The sequence below is a fragment of the Astatotilapia calliptera genome, chromosome 8, assembly GCF_964374335.1.
Source record: "Astatotilapia calliptera chromosome 8, fAstCal68.1, whole genome shotgun sequence".
Lineage (NCBI taxonomy): Eukaryota > Metazoa > Chordata > Actinopteri > Cichliformes > Cichlidae > Astatotilapia > Astatotilapia calliptera.
This window is the reverse complement of record NC_137429.1, coordinates 6,858,061-6,883,438: the sequence shown is the minus strand read 5'-3', so window position 1 is coordinate 6,883,438 and position 25,378 is coordinate 6,858,061. Positions and strand designations below refer to the sequence as shown.

At 39.3% G+C, this 25,378-nt stretch overlaps 1 protein-coding gene and 2 long non-coding RNA genes across 10 annotated transcripts in view; 1 reads left to right on the top strand and 2 right to left on the bottom strand.

The window, feature by feature from the left end:
- The window catches only part of LOC113028163 (uncharacterized), a 42,909-nt gene extending 34,157 nt beyond the window's left edge, over positions 1–8,752 (top strand). Inside the window, exons 4-5 of the long non-coding RNA XR_013910901.1 lie at positions 4,492–7,048; positions 7,226–8,752. This is a non-coding gene — a long non-coding RNA (uncharacterized LOC113028163). The remainder of the gene's footprint in view (positions 1–4,491; positions 7,049–7,225) is intronic.
- The window catches only part of tanc2b (tetratricopeptide repeat, ankyrin repeat and coiled-coil containing 2b), a 167,750-nt gene that overhangs the window by 101,157 nt on the left and 41,215 nt on the right, over positions 1–25,378 (bottom strand). The window contains exon 1 of one of the 8 annotated variants that reach the window (XM_080305389.1): positions 8,631–8,956. The exons of the other annotated variants lie outside the window; for them this stretch is intronic. The gene's annotated coding sequence lies outside the window, so the exon portion shown is untranslated. Of the gene's footprint in view, positions 1–8,630; positions 8,957–25,378 lie in introns of those variants that run through there. 8 annotated transcript variants of the gene reach the window in all.
- On the bottom strand, positions 14,826–16,384 carry LOC145430365 (uncharacterized). The gene is made up of 2 exons (XR_013910902.1): positions 15,788–16,384; positions 14,826–15,447 (listed from the first exon to the last, which is right to left on the bottom strand). It is a non-coding gene; the product is annotated as an uncharacterized LOC145430365 (long non-coding RNA).

Below are 25,378 nucleotides of genomic sequence, written 5' to 3'. Positions count from 1 at the left end.
TCAAACTGGTTTCTTGAACAGAACATTGGATTCACTGTGCTCAAATGTTATACAGAGTCACCAAATCTCGAGATGTGCATTTTTAAGTACAGCCAGCCAATCTGTAGCAAACTGTGTAATGCTGTCATGTCAATATGGATGTTTCCAGCACCTTGTTGAATCTGTGCCACAATGAATTACAGCAGCTCCAAAGGCAACCGGGGGTCCAATTCAGTACTAGCAAGATGTACATAATAAAGTGGCCCATTTAAACTCCTCTGGTAAAGAAACTGGTACTTATAGTGGGGGTTTTTTGCCCCCTCAAAAACCACATCCATGTGCAGACTGTATGAGCCAAAATTAAAATGACTGAGCTTCAAATGACCCTCCCTACCTCCTGAGCCGCAGCCATCCTCAATAGCTTCTCTCATGGACTCATACAGGTTATTTTGCTCTCCATGAACTGTCTACATGCATTATGAATAATTATTTTGTTGAGTGGCCATTTGGTGATTTTCATTTTGAAGAGCAATAGCCGGAAAATGAGTCATGCTTTCATAGAATATCAACTAATTGAGGGATCCTGCACCAATGTAAAACTTTCAAAAGAACAACAAGTGTAAACAGAGAATCCCATTTGCAGGATAGGAACTACTCTCAATAACAGAATGCAATTACTTGTTTATTTATAGTGATTTAATGCTTAATTTAATGATTAATTATACCTTTTTATTTGGGCCTCAGCCACAGAGTGCACTTCTTCTGGTGGAACACCAGGTAAATGCCGAACAAATAACAGGTACAAAAAAAGGCCTAGCATACAGCATGTCTAAAATGGCCAGAAACACAAAAACAGGACTAAAGAGGTTGTTTGAAGTTGGATTGAAAAAGGTACGACGGCAGACGAGTGAAGTGTCATTTTGTTTCTCTCCATTTTGGAAAAAGGAGAGAAAGCTTTCAACCTGTTGGGCAGGGCAACAATTAGTGAAAGAAAATGGAAAGAGAGGAAAAGATGCAGAAACAAAGCAAGGTGGCCATTGACTGTGTGGCCATAGTAACAGATGAAGCAGTGAGGGTGGAGAGAGGTGAAACAGAAAGACGGCACAGGCTGTCCTTGCTACTGCAACCTCTTCCACGGCGCTCTGTTATTCTTATCGTATGCTTGCCCACAGCGATGCAATAATTCACTCTGCTCTCAGTGTCATTGCGATGATAGGAGAGGGAAGAACTACATATACCCCCCACACACACATACGCACAAAGATTATACCCTCAGCTGCATTGGAGATAGGTCTACAACTGCAAACAAGAAGGCCTAAATAATGAAGTACACATTAAATATAAAACAGACTGGGGCATTGAAGAGCCAACAGCAAAGCTTACACGTAGTAGGACGAAAGTAGGCTACAGCATGTGGCTGGATGTCTCATCATCAACATGAAAGCTAGACTCTATTAAACCCTGTGTGTGCTGATGTGGGCTATATTTAGTGTTCAAACATTAATATGCACATATGCTAACAGAACCCCCCTCTCAGCTTATATTTCTATATAGATATATTGACAGAAATTTGAAGCCATGGCATTTAATCTGGGGGGATGTTATGACCTTATGCTATGGATTTATTTCATATTAGGTTCACTTTTGTATTTTTGCATTTTATCGTTTATTTTGTTTCAACTAATTCAATTTCTTTGTCCCAAATATAGCATTTAATGCATTATTTGTTATCTATATATTAAAATAATAATTGTTTATTTCTGGTTTTATATTATAATGTTTCCTATTGATTTTTATTGATGTTATTGATTTTTTTTTTCATTGTATTGTTTACTGGCTTAACTATAGTTGTCACAGTAATGTTGAATTTTATTTCTTCTGTCATCTTATATGTTCTACTTTTGTTTTATTTTTATATATATATATATATATATATATATATATATATATATATATATATATATATATATATAGTCTTTAATTCATTTACCTATATTTACACATGTGCCTTACTGTAATATTACCATTGTTACAATTTTTATAAGTTGTTTTTCTTATTTTATCTTACAAAGAGATACACCTATGGTGGTAAACAGAGTTCAGTGACAGAGGTAACGTTTTAAATTTCAGACAACATAACTGTCAGACATGTGGCCAAAGCCCGAATACTGTACTGATTTAAATAATCCTAGGGTCAGAAGATCATTTAAAATAAAACTGTTGTTTTTCCAAAGTCATTACAATAATGCTGGGGAGGGGGAGGAGGTGGGGTTAGACAATGCTACAAACTCCAGGATATGGGTCAGTGTGTGTCTGTGAGGGAGATACAAATATTGCTCTTGGCAGATCCAGCAGACTGGTCTGACATCAATTTTTTATGCATCGCTTCCAACTGGGCACTTAATACTGTTTGGGTGTGCGTCTCATTGTTGAGCACTAATCTATGAGTACAAGGCTGCTGTTGAAGGATTTTAGCTTGCTCTGATCATGTGTTTGGATTATATTGCTTTTCCAAAAGTGAAATATCATCATCAGCTGCTTCATATTGTATTTTCTGGTCTATAAGATGTCATCACAGTTTCTTAGAGACCAAGGAGTTCATGAAAACAACAATGGTAGATGACTTGAGAGAAGTCAAAGTACTAAAGTCTTTCTACCTGCTTAAGCAAGAATGCATTTCCAGTATTCATAGATATTCAGTTTCACTAAAGCTCAGCAGCCAGTTGACAACTGTTTAGAGACAAGACACCATCTAAACAACCACAGACCACCGATATGATAAATGGTAAAAGGTTCTTATAGAACGCTTTTCTACTATACATGAGCACTGAAATTGCTTTATACAACTTGACTTATTCACCCATCCGCTACACTTTAAGTGCTTTCTATCTAAGATTCACATATATTCATACTCTGATGGATGCGTGAGAGAGCAACTTGGTTAGCATTTTGCCCAAGGGTATTTGGCATCCAGACTGGAGCAGCCAGAGATCAAACCACCAACTTTCCATTTATTGAGATACATTCATCCCTACAGACCAAAGCAATCAAAAGTAGGAATACAGATTTTTACCTAGCAACGTGTGGTCACCAGGAGGTTGCCAACTGATCTCTGTGCCTCTGCAACCAAGCCAACTCTTTTTATTGTTAATTTATTTGAAATACAAAATACAGTAATTACAATAGAAAAAGAGCAAATCCTGACATTTAAGACTCTCAAAGTGGAAAATATTGGCATTTTTGTTAAATAAATTAAAATTAATAATAAAACCATTTCAATCAACTTATAGATTAATTGAGCACAAATGAGGATGCAGGCATAATGTGTCTTTATATGTGATTTGCACAATCATTAGACCTGTCAAAGCAGATAAGTTCATCCGAAGGCCTGATAAGTCTGCCCTTCCAGTAAGTGTCAGCAGGAGTTACATTTATCGAGCATGGCATTCATGGCTGCCACAGATTGGAGAGAAAGACGAAGGAGGGGGCAGCAGACAGTCAGACTGACAAGCACAGTTATAGACAGACTGTAGGTTTGAATTCAAAGATGGCACAATAACTGCAATCAAACAGACGCAGTCGGGGAGACGCATATGGACATGCAGCTGGCGTGGGGATAGTCCACGCCTTGGTCCTCCTGTGAAGTGAACCAGTGTTGTGTTTTGCTGTCTTTATCATGCGACGCAAAGCAGCACAATATCCCTCAGTATGTTCAGCTAGCAAGGGCACTTCCTGCTATTCAAAGGCAGACTGCATTGAACAGCAGTAATGAGCCCATCCACATCAAGAGCCACAATAAAAGCCCAGCTTCCCAACTGGCAAAAACAACAGGATGCCATTGCAGAAGGGGAACTGATAAGTTCTGTATGGCATCAGAACTTTAAATGTGGGGGGGGAGAGACATGTTATTTCACATTTCACACAGCCAAATACACAATCCAGCAGTCTGATCTGTTCACGAAGGATTTAATGGCTATATATGTGCCAGCGTGTGGTAAGTAAAAAAAGATGAATAAATATGTGCAAAAAGCTGGATGGAAAGTGATGATGAACGATGGCAAACGGTTAGCCCCTGTAATAATGAATATAAATGGATGATGAATGGGTGGAATGAGTGGGACTCGACAAAAAGGAAGATGAGGGGGAGTAAGAAAATAACCACTCCAGAAGGAATGAAAAGAACGGAGGAGCAGCAGGACGGCTGTAAAAAGAAGCTGTGATGAAAAATGTTAGCGCATTTGGATTGATGAAAAGAGCCCAGGGAGAAGTAGCAGTGATGAATGGAGAAGACAAAGATGAAGAAGGAAATTACTTTAAGGTGGGAGCACCTGAAAGGCATGAGGTGGACAAGTTTGGTTATGAGATGATGTGGATAAATTGAGACAGAGGGGGATGGGAGAAAGAGAGGGACGAACTGGTGAAGACTCATTAGCCTACGCAGGATTGGTACATTCAGTCGTTCCCTGCTCTACTGTTTTATCTCCCTCTCTTCTCTCTCCTTTTGTTCTCCAGAAATATCCAAGTGGGCGGGAGAGAGAGTAACGGGGTGTGTGAGAAAGGAGGAGAGAGTTACAGTAAGTGCGATGATGGCAGAGTGAGGGGGACGACAACAGAAAGCGACAGAGGAAGTACATGAGTACAGAGAAGGCCTGCTGTCTTTGAAATATTTTTCCATTATAAAATGCCAATAGTGCGTAAAGGACACCTGATTTCATAACCAAAACAACTCATTACCTCACTCTCAAGTGTCTTCCAGAGAGGCAACAAGTCTGGCTTTTAATAAAGTGAACTTCCACCAACGCCAGAATAAAACTGTTAAATATATGTGAAACATTTTGCTCATTAGGATTCAGGGAAAACAAGCAGTGACGTTACATCACACATCAAAGCACACATATTTAATGTGGGATGGAGTTTTTATTATGAATGAATTATAAATTTTTTATGAATTATTATGTCTATTTTTTTTATGTTTTATGGACAACAGATGGAAATTAGCCCTTGGCTATAATCTGGTATGTTTACATGCATGTAATTTTTTTTACATTTATGTTCATTAACATGCACTGTCCTAAATAAATAAATTAAATTAAAATTAAATTAATAAGAGAGGGCACTGATCACATGTCACCCATTTTAAAGGTACATTAGGCAGAAAACACAAAAAGTAGACATGAACCACACAACAACAACAGTAGGTCTGGCTGATTTGGGGAAGGATTTGTTGTCTTTCATCAACATACCTTCTAATATTTTACAGATAAATCACTGAACTGACAGAGAAAATACTTTAACTAGCCTTCAGCTTCAGTCCTATCCCAACAGTGCTGTTTTCGTCTCCTATCAGCTGGAATAGTTGATGTTCGCGACACTGAACAAAACCTCAGGAGGAATTTCATGAGGTCAGAGGTAAAAGTTTTAAGCAATTCAACTGCTAGCAATTACCCAAAAGCCGCATTAGTTGTCTGCCAAGTTATCACTGAAGTAGCAGCTAGTGGTTTCTTCTTCGGGCTGGTCCCCTTAGAGGTCACCACAGCAGACAATCTGCCTTCTTCTCACGCTATCCATAGCATTCCCTTCTGTTACACTAACCCTTTGTATGTCATGCATGAGCCTCCTCTGTGGCCTCTTTTCCCCATATTTAACATCCTTTTTCCAATATATCCACCATCCCTCCTCTGCACCATCTAAAATATAAGCCTTGCCTTTCTAATTCCATCTCCAACCGGAGTTGTCCGTCTCTCACTCCCAATGAAAATCCACCTCCAGCTTGGCTTCCTCTCTTTCTGTTGGTGCACCCTCTATAGCAGGTCTCACTACCATCTTGTAAACCTTGCCCTTCACTCTAGCTGCTATCATTCTGTCTCAAATCACTCCTGAAACTTGTCTCCACCCACTCCACCCTGACTGCACTCTTCTTCAATTCTTTATTGCATTCTCCATTGCTTTGGATGGTTGACTCCAGGTTTTTAAACTGATCTACCTTCACTACTTGTGCTACTTGCTACCTTTCAACCTGTCACTCACACAAACACTCTGTCTTGCTTCTACTGAGTTTCGTTTCTCTTCTCTCCAGAGCATCCCTCCACGTCTCTGGGCTCTCTTCCAGCTGCTCACTACAGATCACAATATCATCTGCAAAGATAGTCACAAAGTCTACGTTCACACTGCAGGTCTTAATGCTCAATTCCGATTTTTTGATCAAATCCAATTTTTTGTCTGCTTGTTCACACTACAAAATAAAATGTGACAGCAAACGCGCTCTAGTGTGAACCCTCAAAGGACCCGCATGCGGAAAAGAAGACGTCACACACAACGCGGTCTGTTTAGACCCAGACCAAACAGTATTGTTTGACTGATGGCCCTTAATATAAAGACTTTGGACTTTACGTTTCCCAATTTTGCTTGAAGTTATAAAGTTATTTTGTTATTTAAATATGGCCTAATAATTATCCTTATTGCTGTTTTAGAGAGGAGCGGTGCTTCAAAGGATAGTTGCAGATTTCTGTCAGAATCTGCAGATTATACAGTACAAATAAAATGCTCACGTTTCTCCAACGTTGTCCTCACAACAGTTTCACTGGATGGCCAGCAAGCGTTCACGATGTGTTCTCGGGCGCTTCTCTGATAATTGGCGTCTGTCTTGTGTCAGTGACGTAAAAGACGGATTTAATGCGACATGACCATTCTAACACAGGTCGCTTTCTAAAACATCAGATATGTATCGGATTCAGCACCACATACGAAAGGGACCCAGGTCGGATTTGAAAATATCGGATTTGTGCTGTTCACACTGTCATACCATGATCCGATAAGAGTCGCATAGGATCAAAAAAAGTCGGATTTGATGCGCTTTCGCCTGCAGTGTGAACGTAGTCAAAGAGTCTCCTGCCTGACCATCGGCACTGCAAACAAGAAGGGGCTCAGAGCGGATCACTGATGCAATCCAACCCCAAGACTAGCAACTGGACAGAAACAGTGACACCCTACCTTAACAATTCTATTTGGTCAGCAATGAAAATATGGCAGAGTTACCAGAAGCACAGCACTAGGCGAGACAAGATTAATAGTAAGTCATCGTTGGGCTTTTGCACTACTTGCCCTGTATATACACCTTACAGTTATTACTGTATGTTTTGCTCTACATCAGCTAACTCAAAAAATGTCTTTTCAATGATTTCAATGATGTTTGTATTCTTCTAATCTTTTTTTAAAGTCCTAATTCTGTGATTTTCCTTCCCCCTAGGGCAGCGGTCCCAAACCCCTCGGCCACGGCCCGATACCGGTCCGTCAGTCGTTTGGTACCGGGCCGCGAGATTTGAGGCTCAGGTGTGAAATTAATGGTTTTCAGGCTTTTTATCATTAACTCAGTTTCCCTGGGTCTTTTCCCATGTGGAAATTGTGTGTCTTATTTTGAAAGAAATATTTACATGTTACCATAGCGACCAGAGAGTATTAAGGGGCAGAGAGGAGGATGTTACTCTCACTGTCGTTGGTGCATTTCAGGAGGACGCTGCTAATAAAGTTACACAATTACACAGTGAATTCGCATTTATTATTATATTTACAAAATACCACAGTTTTTGTCTTGGTCGTATCGTTTAATTTTGTTGTAATTATCCGCGACACCTTAAAGGCCAGTCCGTTAAAATAGCGTCTGACATTAAACCAATCCGTGGTGCAAAAAAGTTTGGGGACCGCTGCCCCTAGGGTACTGAAATAGGTATTGAGTACTGAGTAAGATCAAAACCGAGGTTGAAATTGTTCTCACAACTTATTTGATGCTCAGGTTTAGTTCTTTTTCTGGTTTATTTGCTGTGTATCCACATCTCTGAAAATTACTCAAAACCTTGTTATAATTAATAAATATTTAAAAGAAAAAAATATTCTTTCATCCTTTTTATATATATGAATATGGAAGACCCCCATACCTAAAGAGGAGTGGATGGAGAAGGATGAAAGAAAAATGGCAGAGAGAAGTGACATTATTGTAAGGGAACCAAACACCAAGCAGAGATATCTGCTGTTATTAATAAACCTGAAGACATAAAGGATGACAGATATGAGCTGAAACACCACACTGAATTCCCATTAAGACACAGTATGTTCTCTTTTTACAGCCACCTATCAGACACCTTGGCCTCTCCAGCGATTTCACTCTGTATTCATGTATCTATGAACAGCACACAGTCTCCCTCACACACACACACACACACACGCACACTGTCGCGGCTAAGGTGTGGCACGATGCCGGCAAGACACGGACTGCCATGGAAGCCTGGGTCAAGGTGACACCCTGCACAGCAGCCACAATAGAGCAAACAAATCAGTTTCAGAGTGGGTTTGACACATGCTGCCAACACCAGTCAAAAAACAGACACTCAATGCTGCTCTTAAATCACACACTTGAACCCTTCACCTCCCAAAGTACACATTGAGACACCTACACACTGGCTTCCTGAGATCAAGAGCTGCTCAGACTTGCACCGTGAAACAACAAAAACCTTGCGAAACAATTAACAAATCAGCCTTGATGAATAGTGGCTCTTACCAAAGCATGTTTCTACCGCTCCCCAAATTCAAAGTGGAATTCAGAAATCCCCACATTTATTCAATATAACCATCCGTCTCTTCCGATTCATCCGACTCACCTTTGTCAGTTGTTCCCCCGTCTGCCTAGGCAATAAAAATCCTGCACCATAGTAAGAGAGAGCTTAAACAAAAAAAAGAGAGAGAGAGGAGATAATAAAAGGCACAGTGAGGTGAAAAAAAATACAGGAAAGAAAGAAGGCAAAGAGAAGAGGACAAAAGATAGAGGGAGGGAATAAAAGGGAAAAGAGGGAGCGAGAGAGAGGTAAAGAACAGCCCAGACAGGCAGAGAGCTCTCCACAATGTGATGCGAGCGCCAGGTGTCAGCACGCATACACTCACTGAGGCGCGCATGCACACGCTCACACATTCGCATACCCACGAACACAAGCAGACAGGCAACTCTCTCTCCCTCTCATGCTCTCCTCTCCTCCTCCTCTTCCTCCTGCTCCTCCTCTTCTCGCTTTCTGGCAGCGATAACTCTCCCCCATCCTCCTTCTCTCTCTTATTCAGCCGCGGTAAAATGACTTAACTCTTAAAAAACCAGTCATTTTCAAAACTAACCTTTTCTATTCAGCTCAGTCATTAATTATTATCAGATTCACTTTAAAGGGTACTAACTGTATGCCTACTTGAACTATTATTTTTGTCTAATAAGAGGCAGAACACACAAGCTGCCTTTTGTGGGTCCATTAAGTCTGAGAATTATCTGATTCTATCTGCCACGACTGCACCAGAATATTGATTACCAAGTCGCCTGTCTTTGTGTAGGTGATAACGAGTTGGCGTACACTAGCCGCAACCAAGCAGCAACCTTTAAAACTGAAAACTGATGCTGATACATTAGTGTCAAAACTGCAGTTCCCCAAATGACCACTTGAGGCAAACTCCAAACAACCCTCATAGCTTCCAATTAGGACTGCTCAATTAATCGAATTTTAATCACGATTACGATCTGGGCTTTCAACGATCATTAAAAATGACTGAGCCGATTATTAGCCCCTCCCTCATTTATCCGCGACACCTTAAAGGCCGGTCCGTGAAAATATTGTCGGGCATAAACCAGTCCGTGGCGCAAAAAAGGTTGAGACCGCTGATTAAGAGGACCCGAGGGAAGCTCGGAAAGCTAAGCAGAAGTTATTTGGAGAGTGACTGCCGTTGGTTGAAAAGAGAGGTAAAAAAAAAAAAAACTTCAGTGGTGTTGCACACTATTTTATATTATTTTTTAAAGTCATTATTCAATACATTGTTATTGTTAACCCTTTAAAGCCGGTCAGAGCAGCACGCTCTGTTTTGTGTAACTTTTTAAATCCCTGTAGAACCTGAACCGTGTAAGCTAGCGCAATAATTTGTTTTGCATATGAAACTTACATCTTATGCCATCAGCTTGTCCTCGGTCACGGTTTCCTTCTACATAAATTGCATAAAAAGCACTTGCAGGAACAAAAACATAATATTCCAGAAACACGCTTTGCCGATCCGATCAGCTGTTCGTAACACTTCGCACATTGAAACAGACGTCACCGCTAACTATCACATGTCCGCCATTTCCTGCCCGAAACCGGAAGTGATGTCATTTTCGCGGAAAATGTAGTTTTTTTTACTTGCAGGCCTTAAAAGCCTATACTGGTCATGTTTGACTTTTCTGAATAGTTGCTGGGATGCTTAGAACTCGAATTGCACTGCTGGAAATAGTTTATTTTGATGCACCTGCTGTTTTCTTTGCAAATTTGCATCATAGGATTGTTTTTGTTTTTCCTGCAGTATATAAAAATTGCTGTATCTCCAAAATAAAACTATGAAGACACTGAATAAATTTCCTGTTGTTGTAAACTATTTTTTGCAACTTTTTTGTATTTAAAGTTTTGAGGGATAAACCTCTTAAATTTCTCCAAGTAGAAATATATGTTAAAAAACAAAAACAAAAACAATTTTCAATTTTTTTGTAGTTTATTGCACTTTTTTGCAATTAATGTAGTTACTATGGACTTAATGCATACATATTATTAAAATATGGGCTATAACAGTTGTATAGCAACTTGAAATGCTCCCACAAATGGCACTACAACATGTAAAAAAATAATATAAGCTCTGGCGGACTTGGTTCTATAGTAGGTCTTAAAGGGTTAAATAAATATCGTCAAATAATCGAGATCTCAATTTCAGTGAAAATAATCGTGATTATCATTTTTGCCATAATCGAGCAGCCCTACTTCCAATGTTAAACTGTATGGTGTCTGTAGCCATTTTCACCCTTTGTGACAACTACAGGAGGTACATTTTACTATAAAACATCATTTTGGGGGTGTAGCTGCTTTGAGTGACAGATACGGTCCATTTAAGTAATGTATTACAAAATACTCTCCGGAGAAAGTAATTCGTTACACTACTCGTTGCATTACTTCTTTGCTTCCCAATAATGAGTTAAAAGCATGATGCTGAACTTTTCACATGCCTGCAGATTTCCACATGTTCATCAAAGTTGATGAAAAGCAGTCAACACAACACTTTACAGGAACATCCTAACCATAGCATGGCGGTGCAGTGGTTAGCAAAAGAGAAATTCATTCCTTTGTGATTCTAAAGTGGCCTTAGGTGTGAACCCTTGTGTATTTGTATTAGCCCTGGTACTGCTGGTACTGAGGTATCCACTCTCAGGGTCTAGGGATGAATTGCTGCCAGCTACGTGTTAGCATCATGGATGGACAGAATTGGCACAAAAATCTGTCTCTCACATGAAGAGGTCAAGCACATGAAAAGGCAGGTCTGGCTTTTCTGTGTCTACTCATAATGCAGATAACTGAAAAAATTAATTTCCTGCAGAAAATGTGATTATAATTTGATATTGAATGTAATAGTTAAATAATAAAAAATGTATTTAAATTATTAATAGATTAAAAGTAAATTAAAAAATTACCCAATTTGGTTTTTAAGCCTGTTTATCCCCCCCTAACTAATGCACCTAGCAGGCAAAGCTAGCAAGCTACTGTTAGCATTAGCTGACAATCCCAGGGGTTTATGCTTTCATCCATCACCATCACTTTTTAATTAAATATCAAAAGAGGCTAAGACCCTAGTAATGAAACCCAAGGCTTCAAAACCACAGCACAAAAAGCAGTAAGTGACATCATGGAGCTGCGTCCATCTTTAATATACAGTCTATGGGTTTAGCACTGATTTTTGGGGAGTGAAAACAGCTGGAAACAATACTATGAAAGCTGTGAGAACTGACAACAGTAAATCTGAAGGTGTTAAAAAATGAGCTGAAGGAAAAGGAGCTGCAGCGTCAGTCAATTTTTAGTGTTAATATTAATATAATATTTTGTTAATCACATTATTTGATCTTGTTCACATGGAAATGGGATTTAAATAGAATAAAGTTCTGATTATCTTTTGTAAGCATCTTTTCTATCATGGGTGGCAGAAAAACATGCCTACACAAAATAATTCAATTATTTAAGGTTTTTCACAAATGTGAAATACTTTTCTCACATTTTTAGTTACACAGCTAGTGAAGGTGGAAAAACAGGATGGGATGTATCCATTTTTAAAATTCCTTTCAGTGGCATCTTACAAAAGCAACAAGAGAAAACTGAAAGGTGGGAGGCTTATGCTCCACTATCTAGTACATGTGTTTTCTCCCAAATCCATACGTGATACATCGGTTCTCAAATTGCTTCTTCGATTTCTATTATTTTAGTCGCACAGAAGAGACTTTTTCTAGACTACATGCACTTCCTTTGTAGACAGGCGCAGCATGGATATAGGTGATGTCTTAAAAGCTCCAGTATTACAGAGATACAATACAGCAGAGCGCTCAATACCCATCAGGGAGGTACAGCTGAAAGATGCCTTTGTGAAAATTCTTAACATTTTCTTGTGTATTGAGGCATAGCAGGAGCTTCTAGATAATAGTATTCACTCCAGCCTGCTCTTTTTTTCTGTACCGTTTCATGAATTTGAGTGTATATATAGACACAAATGCTATTTTCTCTGCTGATTAGGTTATGTTTAAATTCCCTTTTTTGTTCCACTGAATATTCTGGAAACTTGTTACTAGATTTTAAAGATATCCAGTAAATATAATCAATAAGCTGTCATGGCTTTTGTCAGTAAAATAGATTTGACACAAATGCAGACTCAACATACAAGGCAGGAATGGATTTCATGGGATTTACTGACTGCTGCAAAAATAATATAGCCTAAAACTCTAACTGGTCACAGCAGATCACTACTTCCTGGTAATGGGGCGTTCTTCCTTCCTACCATTGCGAAGCGTATTACATTGTCTTTCTCTTTCAATATAAAGCATCTTCAGGGGATTTATTGGGAATAAGTGCTGTGTAAATAAAACTGAATTAAACTGAAATATAGGCAGGAATTTGAGTTAGCAAGCAAACAAAATTGATAAGCTTAGAGAGACAAAGAGGCTCCATTATGCTAAGCTCTGTCTCTATACATTTTTTCTTTGCCTCTACTAGAGCATCTGTGCATAAGCCATAAGCCATCTTTTATACTGGGCCCCTTCCCTTCTTCTCTTTCATACAATTTTCTTCTAATTGGCTGCCCCTCACAGAGAAAAGGTTTGCACTGCAGGTGGGAGGGGCTGCAACAAGCACAGCTGTGTGCCTGAGATGACCATATTAGGACTACCCACCTTCATCAACATCAACAGAACAGGAGAAACCGTTAGAAACAGGGCATTTAGAGCAATCGGACACCTGAGCTTTTGGCTCAGTAGGATTATCTGCACATATGCTACGCTAACTAATTCATTTTTAACCAATCCTTATTATGAGCATCCACCACTGGAACTGAGGGGAACAAAAATAATATATATACACTACATAAAATGTTATGTGGTAAGCCTTGTTTGATGTTTATTTCATTTTCTGATAGCAGGAGGGGAGAAAAAGGGGAAAAAATGCAGTTCATGAGTGAACTAAGGATGTTTTGGATTTCTGTTATATGCCCTCACCATTATGCTACTGGGGCTCCCCATGCATAGCCCAGCAGAGGCAGGGATACAAGTGCTTTTAGAGTGCTTTCAAGCTTTTATTTATTTTCCTCATTCATTTTTTAATCAAAAGTGTCAGCTGCCTTTTATTCCTTTGTATTCCTTGTTTCTTGCACAACAGTAACATTAAATTAAAAACAATACATTTCAATATTATAGTACAAATTGTGGTTGCAATTCTGTTGATTAGACAATTTAAAAGAATGATTTTATAAAAAAACAAAACAAAAAAAAACTGTGCATTGTTAGACTAACTGATTTAAAAAAAATAGTTATTACAGTTATGGCAGTTGCTGTCCTAAATTATCCAGTCAAAGACATTAACTACATCCATTTCAGTGGCACCATATTATTTGCCCAATATAGATTTTTTACTTTTATGCTCATGATTCCCTCAAAATTGTTCTTCTTACTCCTTTAACATACTCAAGTAAATTAAGCTATTAATCCAAACATAGCTAATATGGTGCATAAATGATCTTGCCACATTTACATCCCTGTTGGTTTCCCTGAACATAAAGCGTCTGACACAACTCCTTGTTTGACTTTTTTAGGAAGGATACCAGCTGCTAAATGTCAGTTACTCCACAGCCACTTATATGTCCCCTTAAACAAGCTATGAACATGAACACATGAGGTAAGAGAAACGACACTGATCCAGATTCAGAATAATGTCGCCAATGGAAAGACGGGCCACCTGCTCTAATATTACAATATACCATCATTATTTAGTTTTTTTCTTGGTTAAACAGGTTTCTACTGTGTACGTCTACAAAGGGGGAAAAAAAGAGGAAAAGGCCATACAGGGATAGCAGGAAAATGAAAAAAAAAAAGCCCGAGGAAAGGGAAGAGAAATGCACGCATCCATTTACTGATATTGACGTTGTGATCAGAGACGGAGGAGAGGTTAGACCCACGCATTATGCTGCCCACTCCCTACTGATCTGAAATATACAGCTTCCCTTACAAAAGAGCTACATGAGAGAGAGGCACAGCCAGTCTCTTGTGCTTGTCTCCATTTAAATGTCACTGTACTGCAGCACAGCATGTGATTTTACTCAAAATAGCCAGAGAACGGCCGTCGGAACTGACAATGTCATCGTGAGGAGTTCAAGACCCTGCGGAGGACAGTCCGCCACATAACATACTGGTTTCAACCACACATCAGGCCTTTAATATAGATTCATGAAGGCAATCAAGCCAGACCTGCTGAGTGTGGAAGCCAGACTGGTGGCTTGACAATCAGATGCATGATTCATGCCATCTTTTACACATCAGAGAGTACTAAAGTAAAAAGCCATAAGAGGATGTGCTTCACTATTGCGACGATGGTGATACAAAGGGAACAATGTGGAGTTGAGTACCATTGGCAACAGTGAGTATTGCCTGTTATAGCACAGAATCCACTTCACTGTATTGTGTGTGTGTTTTGTTTTATTTCAGCAGTTAGCAATAGCAATAACTGTCTTTATAGCTTATTCTAAAGGAGTATGTGGTGAAAGACAAAAAAAACAAAAACAGATTTCTCACTGTAGATGTTTGGATGTGTCACAGTAGGAACAGAATGGATTTTATTGACAATATCTGTGCTCCATAGGTAGCAGATAACCAGATTTCCAAGTAAATTTGATGCATTGTAATCCAATATAATGAAAAAAGTGGCAACAATGACACCTCCATTGTGACAGTTATCATTACAAGGGAAGAGGACATAAAAAGTTAAGTAATTAAAGCTAATTAAAGCCATCAAAGCTTGGCTAGTTCCTTCCTGTGATGAAGGACGTGCTCCTGGTGCCTGCATGGGTTTTCTCCCACTGTCCAGATGTCCTGCATCTTAGGCTTGAAATGTTGGTGATTCAAACCTGGCCATGGATGAGAGATGGATAAAGTGCTTTAAATGTACAGAAAAAAAAGGACTGTATGTGTATAAATCTCTCTTGTACTCTAAAGCACTTTAAGTGATCTGTAAGACTGGAAAGTGCTCTGTAAATGCCAGTTCACTGTCCACACGCACCCGACATGATGACTGGCTCTCACAGGAGACAACCAAGTAGAATTTGCTGCAATAGAAAATTACTTTGATACAGAAAGAATAACAGTTAAAAGATGAGTCCTGTGTGAAAATGAAAAGGAGACCTTTTATATGCTCTTGTTTTGAGCAGTTATCTATCCCACATAGTGATATGACCCTTGAAAGCTCACCCAACATCCACTTTTTGAAGTTTTCTCCAGTGAAGTGTCAAGAAAGACCAATCGTTCAGGTAACCAATGCTTGTTTCTGTCACGCCACATCACACGTAACATGGTGCAATTTTGCTATTTAAACTGTAACACAACATATGAGAATGTTCATTATGAAGAAAACTAAGGTCAACAATGAAATTTTGGCTTTAGATTTTGGGTTTAACCAGAGATAGACTCAAAAATGAATGCATGTTTCAGCCGTGAACATTTCATGTGTACATCTGTCGTACATTTGATCAGATTGAACCGATGTCATGACATGACTCCCACTATATAAGAGGTTTCAGGGTGTAACATTCTTGAGCCTAAAGGACGCAAAGGAGGTCACTCAGCGAAGGCGTATGGGTGGCTGTGACGAGGGCTTTATGTGCATCAAGAGGCTCTGCTGAATCATAATGACGAGCCAATAAGTGCCTCCCACACTCCACAAGACAGGAGAGCGGCACGAATGACACTTCGGGCACATAGTCTCTTACCGCCCCGCGCCCTCTCAACAGTCCATCTACAAGTCTGAATTGTCTTTGACCTTCAGCACACTTTCATTTTGCTGCAGCTTTGTTACCATGGCATCAGTCAGGAGGCCACAGGTGCCTGATGAGGTGGGCAGCTTCGGGGCGGCTAAACGCCCACCTGATCAACACTGGTTGTATCGTCACAGACGCCACTGGAGGAGCAGCTTCTCCTGTTTTCTTTGTTGTTTAAGGAAGAACGTTCACGTCACGTAACCTTTGCAGACCAGTTCCATAGTGAGTACTCTAACAGATGATAGAGATGATAATGAGATTTCTAGAAAGAAGAGGAAAAGTTGAGGAAAGATGACTCAAGCACTGATAAAGAAACCCAATTATGCACGTGCATATATCTACTTTTAGATGGCATCTCACAGTTAGAACAGACTGTGCAGTCAATACTGCATGAAGGCACCTAAGAATGTCAACTGCTGAAAGAAGAAACTTAAATGACATGTTGCAGAGAAGCTCAAGCAGATTGTAGACATCAGACTATTTGTTCTCTGTAACCAAAGGTCAAAGCTTCTCGCAACAGCTGTGCACCGTATTGATTCACATATTCATTGTCTGCTTCACCAGCTACAGTCTGTGCTTACACAGCATGTTAATGTTCACATTTAAAGAGAATTAAGACATGCAGAGTTTAGCCAGAGAGCAGCAGAATTAAACAAAAGCAAAATAAATAGAAAAATCTGCAGCTGATTAATCAGTCCAGTCATTTTTGAATGCAAAAAGTCCATTTAGCCCTTAGTCAAGTGCCTTGAACATGGATTCTACATAAAGGCCACCAGATGGCGATAGCTGTGATTCCAAACTATCTATCTGGAACAGCTAGCCACAGGAAAATAGCCAATTTCCTGTGGAATCTATGGGTTCAATCACTCGTTTCAAATCACACTAAGTTTAATTAAGTATTTTGTACAACTTGCTCATACTCTCTTTCATAATGGATAATTACCCATTGGCTAACAACTTGTCATTGACAAGTCGTTAGCCAATGAGCAAGCGGTTTCAAAATTAGACTTTAGAGATTTTTTTGGGTTTTTTTTTAAACTTTGATGATTAGCAGTAGCTATGAGGACCAACTACTTGTTACAAAAGTGCTTAGCTTCATTCCTTGGGAACATTGTCATAAACAAAATGCTATTTAAAGGCAGATCAGCTGTTTTTATTTTTTTTAAGGCTTTTGTGTTCCAGTGTTTGTGATTTTCTGTTAATGATTAGTAGTAATTACTAGTAATCTTTATCGGCTGCTAAAAGAAAAGCACTGACAACACTTAGGAGTGAGCTTAAATGTCAAATCCTCTGTACTTTTGTTGTCCACTGTTTTTCTTTAATATATATTTTAGGCTCATGCTGGACAGAGCATCGAAGGTGGAGAGAGAAAGATGAGGGAATGACCTGAAAATAAACGAAACCTTATATTTAAAAATACATTATTATGCTGTTAAAGAATCAGGGGAAGTGTCTTTTGTTTTTTAATCATTAAAAACCAACTTTCAATACATGAAAAATGCTACACGCTATATCTTTAACTATTGTAATTTTCACAAATATCACCAGAACTGAAGACAAAAACATATTACATAACCACAGAAGCCGTGACATTTCACAATCTGCTGTGAATGGGGAAAACGAAGGTCTACATACGGTATCCCTCTGCAGGTGGACCGTGTTCACACATGTTAACAGAACGTGGTTCACTGAAATCCCTCCATTCATGTTTCCCTGGGTTCATTAATACAGGAAGGAAGGGGACATTCTGCGGAGCAGTAGGTGCCAATCTGTCGCTCTGTGGAGATCAGCCAGAATCAGCTCATGTTAGGCTGCCACTGCCCTTCCTGTCGCCTCTTACATCTACCCGATAATATTCTACATTGTGGAATGATTTATTTCTACCCAGCCAGTGCAGTCACTAATGTTTACTGGATATTCCATAGCTTGCTCTGCATGTAAGTAGCAATATATATGTAAATATGCAACATCTGCATATGCATTTATTTCCAGTGCATTTATTAGATTTCAAAATACACCAACTACTCGGCAGATAAAATCTGAATTACAGCAAACAGAAAAAATGTAGTAAATAATGGATGAAATGGTGATGAATGGTTCACTATCCAGTATGGATATAGCAGTTGTTCTTTTATCAACAATATTAGATTATTTCCAAGGCTATTCCATAATATCCCATCTTATATTTGTCAAGATCTTTAAGTTTATTCACAGAAATGCCAGCTAGGAGCTGCGCAAATGAACCAGAAGCTCATAAGAATTTGGTATGTATCTTTTCAACCAGGAAATCTCAATTAGGGTAATTAAAGTTTATAATCAATGGGCAGAGGAACACATGGGGACAAAATCATAGCATCAATTAAAACCGTACCATCAATGTCACAGTTTAACGTGGCCCGAAAGCATGGTGGTTTTAGACTATTTTTTACCATATTCATGTAGAAAATTGGTGAATAAAAAGCCAACTTAGTAAGTCGTGCAATTATTGAAAACGTCTACTTTTACCATGGAGGTTTCTATTAATTCAGCTCAACCATCTGCACTTATTTATAGATATTAAAAAGTGTGCACAATATAGTCTAAAATGCTTTAAACTAACCTACATGGGATATTTTTAAAAAAAGTCAAAGCTATGACAGAACGTCCGTCATTTCACAAGACTTACCCAGTGCAGGCGTGGTTGTTATCGGCTGCTAAAGACTGGCAATAACTGCATTTACACCGCATTAGGCCGGGCTGTGGTGTCACTCCTTGCTTGTGCCGTAGAGCTCAAAGCATGTTTGCTGATCTGATGATCTCTAATTAGATTTCTCAACCACTGTGGAAAATGAGCCATCAATTAGAATGCTGTAATTAGGGGGACTGATTTGATTCCTGTCAAGCACCTGCTGCCTTCAGACTTGTCGAGTTAGTGGAACTGGAGGGAAACATGGCAGCATTTGTGCCATTCGTACTGTAAACAAAAAAGTGACTAAGTCTGTATCCATTTTCAAGAAGTAAGTATTTTTTTCGATTCTCTTCAATAACAGCTTACTTCATTTATTCTCTGTAAAGCAAAAAACAAAAAAGTATAATAATAACAGGTTGGCAAGAGTTTCCGACGAGACTGTCTTCTCCAATTTACAGAGGTTAGTTAGAATCAGTCAAGCGAGATGTAGAACCATCAATCTTGAAGGTGCCTCAGTGCACAATGCAAATGGACAGCGCTGTGGATGCACAAACCAAAAACAGTATACTGTACACGGACCTCTGTGGTTCAATCAAACTCCAGTGTAGTTACCTGATTAATCTGGTCTAATTGGGCCAGTATGGCAGCTGTCAATCAAATTACAATGTGGAGTACACAGGTGGATGATGGGTGTTTCCAAAGCAGATTCTGCTATGGTTCAGTTGTGTTTGTGTGAAAGCACAGCACCTCAGCTGCAAGCCTTCTCAAGGGAAAGACAGTTTTAAAGTCGCAATTTAAAATTTAAACTATCATAAAATCCTATGAAAGGATCCTTTTTTGATGTAGAAACAATGTCTTGTTTTATTTACATGATACTATTTGTTAGCTATGGTTTGGTATGAGTTCTGCAATTCTGCCCGATGAGCCAAAAAATAAAAATAAGTCAGTAAAGACATGAATCAGTTCTAATTTAGCAGAGAGGACAAGAGAGAAAAGAGGGTGAAAAGTAGGGGAGTAATATTTACAAATGGTCATGAGGTACATTCAGTTGTGAATTTTAGAGAAGACAAATAGTGTAGCATAACTTGCTGCCAGACTTTGAAGTTTAATTTTCCCACGTGAATCTAGTGACGATGAAAATTCAAGGTGACACCAATAAAACCAGCCTTTCAGTGAGCTGTCAGTCCGTATGACTTCATGCTTAAAGCTCTTGGTGAGCCTGCCTGTGTGAACATGAACTAGATTACAGCTAAAAAGGGGGGAAAAAATTTAATTTGCCCTTTGTTTGGACCACAATAATGGAGCCACAATGTAACCTGAGCAAAAGAATTAAAATGTGTCACATTAGCTACTGTACTATGTGTTTGAAGAGGCTCTATTTTCCATCCATCAATACGATTCCTTAACCACTTCTCCTGAATTGAATAAGTGGTTAAGAAATTGGATTGCTGGAGGTCTGCAGCTTATCCCAGCTGTCACAGGAGGTGAGGCGGGGTACACCCTGAACAGGTTGCTGGTCTATCACAAGGTTAAAAGCCCATCCTTGGTCCAAAGGGATCCATTATGCTTTTCCTTATTTTCTGTGATATGCACTGTTTTCAGTTACAACTTTCTAGTACTAGGTTGGACCCCCTTTTGCCCTTAGAGCTTCCTTAATTCCTTCTTAAATAGATTCAACAAGGTGCTGGAAACATTTCTCAGAGAGTACAGTGAACTCACTGTCATGTTCAAGACACCAGTTTGAGGTGATTTGAGCTTTGTGATATAGCTGGAAGCAGCCATCAAAAGATTGGACCTAAAGGGATGGACAAGATCAGCAACCATACTCGGGTAGGCTGTGATGTTCACTTGGTATTAAGAGGCCCAAACTGTGGCAATAAAATATCTACCAGCTCCACCCTGAACCGTTGATGCAAGGCAGGATGGAGCCATGCTTTTAAGTTGTTTACACCAATTTCTGATCTTATCGTCCAAATATCACAAGAGAAACTGAAAATCAGACCAAAAATACAAATATGGAGGTAGAAGTGAGCATAATGGATCCATTTAGCTTTATTTATTTTTATATATATATATATATATATATATAATTTTTTTTATTTTTTTATTTTTTATTTAACCATATAGCTACCATTTTCAGGTAAATATAAGATAAATATTTTGATGAAAATGTATCCAGTATTAACTCTGATAGCAGAAAGCATGAGCAACTACATTTGCCATACCACGCTCCAGCCCATCTTCTCAACACTCAAACTCATTTTTTTATTTTTTATTCCTATTTATTCTATTTATCCCCTTTGTATATTTTATTTATATTTGTCTCTGTATTTATATGTGTGTGTGTGTGTGTGTGTGTGTGTGTGTGTGTGTGTGTGTGTGTGTGTGTGTGTGTGTATATATATATATATATATATAACAGTTCTGTAACTGTAACTTTGGTCGTTGCTGTGCTTTTGTTGGAAGTCGAATTTCCCAGAGGAACCCACCCGAGGGATTGATAAAGTTCTATCTTATCTTATCTTATCTTATCTTATCTTAGTCATGCAACAGCTCCCTGTCCAGACACCCAAACCTTTTAACCCCAGTTCTCATTTTCTAATCAGCCAGTGCCATAAACTGTAATTGCAATGTCAGGCTGTTGACTTTGTTTCAAGTGTAGACTCACTTCTCCACCCCTTCTCGATGGGGGCAAGAAGAGGAAGGCAGTCAAAATCTTACAAAACAAAAATCAAACAAACTCCTCCACATGCCTCCCTTTTGAGTTCATATGCCAGCTAGAAACTCTAAAAGGAACAACGTAAGAGGCAAAGATCACGAGGGGATATTTTCCATCTCGTTCACTTTTTGGCTTTCAAGGCGGGTGCACTTGTACATGAAACAGCCGCTGGCTACAGTAACAGTGGGCCGCTGTGTCACAAAGAAAGCCTTATATACACACAGTGTATGCAGTCTGTTCAGTGTCTTAATGAAAACCCTAGTATCTGATTTCTAAACAGTGCTGCCGCCGTAACTCCGAGACATTTGTCCTTTTTGTTTAAAAAGCCTGAATCTCGGGGTGTGAGCTTATGTGTGCTCAAGTGAACATTCGCTTCAGATCTTGAATGGCATCTGATTAACCGCAGAGAGGTTGGACCGAGAAGAATGAGCTGGAAAACTGATTCAACCATTTATGTGATAGTGTCTGAGGACAAAACAGGCAAACACAATGTTGTTTCCCTGACAGATAATGCCCCATTCCCCGAGTGTGTCACGATACAGATTTGTGAAATTCAGCCTCATCGCAATCAGAGCAGCTTATCTGTGTTATTCAATTTAAAAACTGCCATTCATCAGCTTAATAACTTGGGGCTCAAACTATTTCTGCAGTGAAGATCAAGGGACAGTGGGCTCATGTGTTGCCTTCAGATTAACGGGTCTATTCCCCCTTCGGAGCTCTGGCATTCCTGAAGATAGACGCCGCATTGAAACCGTATCAAACACAGAGGACGAGCATCTTATTTCACAATCTTCCATCTGAAACGAGACTAATTTCAGCAGGAAGCGCATCCACACAATACAAGTTTTAAGCGCTCCCTGTCTGTCGTAGGCAGATAAGGGTGTTACCACCTCTCCTTATGTCCTTGAAAGTTATGTAGCAGCTTAAAACATTTAAATTATGTGTTAAAATAAATTATTCAAGCAGCAGCGGCGTCAGTGCAGACACCTGTATATTAGAGGATGTGCATACGTGCTATAAAATGTAGGAAGTTTCAGAGTACAGATGTTGCCGTTGAAGAGACTATACGAAGTGCACCGCACTGCATTGCTGGGAGGAGAAGATTCCCTGCAAAGCGAGAGCAACTGATATCAAAACACTGGAGGGTACTTCAGTGATGCACAGCTGCTTGATCTCCTCTCAACCTAACACATAAACACACGGAAAGCAAAGCAGAGAGGAGGTATGTTTTTCAACTACTTGAACCTTGAAGCCTTGCGGAGAAGAAAATTGATAGCCACTTTGACATCATCCATTAGTTTGTGAAGTCCTGTTTTGAGACCCCAGTTTTGGCATTTTGGTTGTTGTCATCTTGGTTTTCTGAAACCAGATGCAAAAAGTGAGGTTGATTTGACAGACTAACTGAAGACACCGTGTTCATAAGTTAGCAACTTATCAAAGAAAGCTTGGACCCACTACATGGCTTATTTTCTTCCTTGTGGGGCCACAATTTGCAAGGCGAACTTCATGTTGTATTCACTGTGACTTGAAACTATTGACTGAAACTATGTACTTATCCAAAGCATCTACTGAGGTCAGAGGTCAAATGAGCCTAATGATAGCTTCAGAAAAACTGGAGGCTTCACTTTTCAGACTACAAAGTCAAATCAGTTTTTCTTTTTATATACAACATATGGAAAGGCTTCCCAATAGGAATCACTGAATCAGCAGGTACAAAAGTCAAATCAGAGTAACTGTGCACAATCAATAGTCAAAGCTATCCCAAGCTATGACAGTTAGAATTATTGAGTGTTGCACACAGACTCCTGCACTTGCAACGTTTCAATAGTTGACCTTTAACAGGCAGACAGTGTTTTTAATTTCTCACTTTATTTATGACATGAATTAAAACCACATTTGGTGTTTATACTTTTTACCGTATGTAAACTGTTTACCGTGAGTGTAAGATTACAGCCATTGCTTATATGACACTTCTCTTTGTGTATATATATTTATTTGGCAAATAGTTAATGACAGTGTGTGGGAGTCTGTTTGCAATGCTGGATATGTTTGACCCTTTTATAAGCACTTGTCTTATGAAACAATTAGATGATGTGCTTTTTGAAAAAAAAAAAAAAATTTCTTCTTTCAAATTTAGAGTCTGGAATCCAAAGAAGTGTTCTCGCCATGGCAACTAATGCAAATGTCTACAGGATAGCAGACAAATTACTCATGACCTTTGAGAATCAAATTTAAGACTTTTTAATGCCTCATAAGACTCCTCAAGACTCAGAGATGCCCTGTGCACGATACAAACACCCCACCATGCATTATACAGCAATGCTGATTCATGACAATAGTAAAATAGAAAAATCACAACTTCCTGCAAATTACGCAAACTGCCAAAAGTGGGTGAGAAGTGGGAGGCTCTGCAGGAAGTGATGCACTTGGCCCAGAAGTAACACTGTGTCAGTTTTACAGCTCTGACAGTACAGCACAGGAAACAATCTTTACACACAAGGGTTTTTATTCGTTGGATGAAGGATAGCACACACCACCTGTTGTTAAACAACCTCCCCAGCGACAAAACAATGGTGAAACCTACACTTTCAAAAAATCAAACAAAAAATATAAAGGGCAACTCAACTGGTGCCAAGAGAGCCGACTGAGTTCAAGGTTGAAGCAACATATTATGGCTGTGCAAAGCTAAACAACCGAGGCCAGCTCAGAAATCCCCTGTTGTGAATGTACAATAGAAACAAAGCTCTTCACGGTGCAGCACGGCATGACCAAAAGCACGCTTCAACTGACGGCAGGAGGTTAAGCTATTCGAGGAGCAGAAGAACACTGCTGTGGTTTGTATGAACACCGCTGTGCAAAACTCTTGATCTCTTGAATGTTAGATGCATCAATTGTTATACATTAATCCAATACTATCAGACGGGTAAATTATCAGTCCAAAACTGGCAAAGGATTCCCAACATAGAGTCATAAACAAGTGGAACAAGGCAGAGTTCAGCAACAGATGGTAAGAACCCCACAAAGCCCTGGGCCTGCTTTCACAAAGACAGTTTAAACTGGTATGAAGGATTAGATCTTGATCTACCGCAAGGCTAACTTAGCCTGAACAAGTGACACCTACACTGACCAATAAATTGACTTCTACAGGACTGAAGTATATTTGCAACCACATGCCCACATTCAAAGTAACACAGCTTTAAGGCTTTTCCATGTTAGCTTCACTTTTCAGACCTTGCTGGTAGCATCCTGTAAGCTGCAACATTAAATCATTAGCCACCTAGCTACTGCTCTAACAGAAAGCAGGACATTTCTTTCTAATCACTTATGACACCTCGGTACCATTTTTCAGTATCTGTGTTTCTCCTCTTATTTTATTCAAACATTTTCTGCTAACCAGAATTCAGAGGATAAAGTGCTTTTTCTAAAGGATTCATTCAGAGATTATGAAGTCTGATCAGTTATTTTATGTAATTAGTAGTCAGAATGCATCTTTGTGAAACTGGCCACAGTTCCGTACGTCAGTCAGGCGTGTCTCTGGGATTACGTGGACGGAAGAAACCAAGAAAGCCTAAATCCACAGAAGAACAGTGGCCAGTTCTGCAGGTTGCTTAGAAGGACCTACATGCTCACTACCTTAA